Here is a 3,784-nt window from a genome sequence, read left to right on the forward strand (position 1 = left end):
ATCATTAACCAGGTTTTTCTTCTAATGCTGAGTCAGCGTTAACCAGGTTTTTCTTCTAATGCTGAGTCAGCATTAACCTTTGATCTGTTTTTATTTTTCTGTTTGGTTTTTGGAAAACCAGTGACTTACAGACTTTGAGCTGTTTTAGCTGTTTAGCACAAAATGTTCGGCTCATTCAGCTGCTCTGGTGTTTAGTTTTTGTGTCAAAATATTAAACTTTATTATTCAGATTTTATTGATTCTTTTAAAAAGAGTTCTGTTTAAATTCTGCTTCAGCTGCTGCTTCAGTTTATCACCTGCTGCTACTTTAAGCTTTTAGACAGCAACTAGCTAATTTTAGCTCATATTTTGTTACATTTAGCTTCTGTTCTGTTAACTTAGATTTACTCTGAGTTTTCACAGAAATATTTTGTTTTTATCTTCAAACGTCTCTAAAATAATATTTTAATCTGATAATCTGAATAATCTGCATGTTTTAGCTGCAGATTAAACACTTCAGCTGTTTGTTTCAGGTCTGAATGAGGTCAGCTGCAGAATAAAGAGATCTCTGCTCATCATCATCATCATCACCATCAGATGAGGTGACACAAGGCTGATGAAGAGTGTTAATCCAACAGATTAAAGGAGTTAAAAACTTCTGAACCAGAGATTCAGTCTGACTGAAGAAACGTACCCCCCCCCCATCCCTCAGCCAATCAGGATGAAGCTGAGGCGCCGTCAGGGGATGATGTCATTTCAGCATCATCAGAGGCGTGATGAAGATGATGTCTGAGAGATGAAGACCAAAACTGAAAACTGAAGTCTCTGATGACTCTTCCTCACCTCAGATTAACAAAGTGAGAACAAAACGGACCAGAAGCTGAAAGCGAGCCACGTCCTCAGCCCACAGAGCATGWTCCTTACACATGTGCCTCCCTGTGCTCCTGCTGGCAGCGGTTAGCAGAGGCTGCAGGGCTCTCTGGTCCTGCGCCGCCACGCGCTCGTTTGTCACCGTTAGCAGAGCTAACAGGCTATTGGCAGCCTCCGCCGCCACACCAACACTTTGATTTATAGACGCAGGCTCGGCGCCGGTTCTGGAGGACGGGAACACGACCGCAGGGCATCATGGGAAGAAGAAGAGGCGTGCTTTAAAAAGAGCTCAGCCTTTCTTTAGTCTGTCAGTGGAGCCCTGTTAGTTTGAGGCTCTGCTCTCATTAAATACTCAGAATAAAGAAACAGCTGTAAAAACACAGAACAGAAGCCTTTCTGGACTCTCTCCTGTCCTGATTTGAATAAAAGCTCCAAACGCCACGCAGAGCGTCTGAGGATCAGAACTTTACATAATTCTTCCCCACTTCACCTTCACCAACAACATGCTAATGGTTACAGCTCCACCGGGACGCTTCAGTTTGTGCAACAACATTTTGTTAGACTTCATGTTCAAACTCACAAACATGAACTCCCCTCACCCCCCCGGGGGTGGGGGGGATCAGAACCCACTAATGAATATGGATCATGGAAACAATATCTGCAAACAGACGGCTGCTTATTGAGCCTCGCTGCTCGTTTAGTCATCAACACAACATAAATTATGCAGAGTGATTAGTAACCAGGCAACACTCAGGTTTACCTCTGCTGTATGGATCTATATGGTGCTGGGGGGGGGGGGGTGGCAGATAAAGTTGCTGGAATAAATAATAAATATACAACTGATGTGACTGGATTGACTCCTCAGTCAGAACTTTTGGTTTTACTGACTTCCTGTCTGGATTTGGTAACTTCCTGTCTGGATTTTCTGAGTTCCTGTCTGGATTTAGTGACTTCCTGTTTGGATTTTGTGACTTCCTGTCTGAATTTAATGACGTCCTGTCTGGATTTTGCAACTTCGGCTGTGTCCAAAATGATGGGCTGAGTYCTCTGAACCAAATTYGTCGGCTGCATACGYCACAGYRCCGTGATGGAGGCTGTCCAAAACTTGACAATGACAATAAAGGCAATCAATATCATGGTATATATAATATAYCATGATATATTATATATATCCTGTATATCATGTTATATATCATGGTCTAAATTATGGTATATATAATATAAATAATTTGTATATTTGTGTAATATCAGTAAACATTGGTTATCAGTCATAAATGCAATTGGATATCGGCTGAGTTTTTCATTTCGGTGCATCCATAGTTTCAACAAATCTGTATTTCAGAATTTTTTTGTAAAACTAATAAATAATTTTATTTCCCCAGGTTCTGATTACATCAGACTTGCAGATATAAATGAAGATCAAAGCTTTGAACAGAATCTCGGTCTAGTTTCAAAGATCTGTAGAGGAACCAACGGGTTCGTCTGTATGACAGTCTGACATGATACGGTTTAAACTGACAGATCAGTGATGATACGATGCAGGATCACCTGTGTATCTAACACAATGATTGTGTTATGATAACCATGTTTTTACTGTTACACCTCTAGGTCACAGTGACCTACAGGAAACTAGGAGACAGGTGTCCACTAGATAACTTGTTCCAWAACTCCATCACAACAAGCAGAGACATGTGAGTTCCTTCAACTGTAATATTTAGATGTGTTCAGTTTTTTTGTCTTGCAGTTGTTTGTTGATAAAAACTGAATATTTACTAGATTAATTTAATAAAGTTTGACTGAGGCTCATATTGGAGGATAAATAAACCAACATTAGTCTCCGCAGAGCTGCTTTCAGGGATTTCGACAGTTATGTTTCACGTTTATTACTTCTCCCACAGACTCTGGAAAATTTGCAGCTCTTAATAAAAAGTCTGACAAATAAAGAGAGGATTAAAAAAGCATTTTTTCACAGAATGAAAAGAGAAAACAGGCGTTTGTTCCTGCAAATCTAAATCTGTTTGCTCCAAACTGGTGTTGTTCCTGCTGAGTGGGCGAGCTCAGCTTGACTCACGATTCCACAAATACTGTTGTTCTGATCTTCTGGAGGTTTTACATCAGCCCCACTCAGATGAGTGTTCAGGTGCACGAGGCCAACACTTCCTGCCCCTCCTGCTGCTCTCTGATTGGAGCCATTAGAGCGGCTCTGTTCAGGTGAGCAGCTCTGCAGCAKAGTAATTACAGACGGATTAGAGGGGACTGCAGGATTTAGGGAGGTTAGGTGTTGGTGGTAGCAGCCTGATCCTGTATTTAGTGGAGGTTAAGAGTCTTTGTGATCCACACGCTGCTAATCAACGCTCCCTGCACACGGCTGAGATCAGAGACAGACTAATGAGTGAGAGCGAGGGCCGCAGAGGCTGCTGGGGTTAAACAAAGACCACCCTCATTCATGTGACACAGTCAGAGTCACTGATGCCCTGCAGAGTCTGGCTGCTCAGGGCCTCAGGTCTTCAGGGGACAATCTGGACTTACAGTCTTTAAGATMCAAAACCAGACAGGTTTCAGCTGTGTTAGCTTTAGCAGCATTTAAAACCATCAAGTCTGTATCTGTAAGACTGGTTACCTGTGACTCCAACAATCCAAACCTGTCCTCTGGTTCATTACATATTTTGCTAACAGACTCTTTATTCCCCTTGTTGTGTCACAGTGGGCCCGTTGGACCGGCTCAGGGGTCTAATTAAGAACCGGGACCAGACGGGGGACAAACGGAGCCATCTCTGGACCACAAACTGGATAATGAGACACCAGAGCATGGCCAACAGAAGGAGGGAAACCCCCCAAACTCCAGCACACCTCCACAACACCACCGAGTGTGTGTGTGTGTGTGTGTGTGTGTGTGTGTGTGTGTGTGTGTGTGTGTGTGTGTGTGTGTGTGTGT

The sequence above is a fragment of the Austrofundulus limnaeus genome, unplaced genomic scaffold (assembly GCF_001266775.1).
Source record: "Austrofundulus limnaeus strain Quisiro unplaced genomic scaffold, Austrofundulus_limnaeus-1.0 Scaffold1227, whole genome shotgun sequence".
In the NCBI taxonomy this organism is placed as follows: domain Eukaryota; kingdom Metazoa; phylum Chordata; class Actinopteri; order Cyprinodontiformes; family Rivulidae; genus Austrofundulus; species Austrofundulus limnaeus.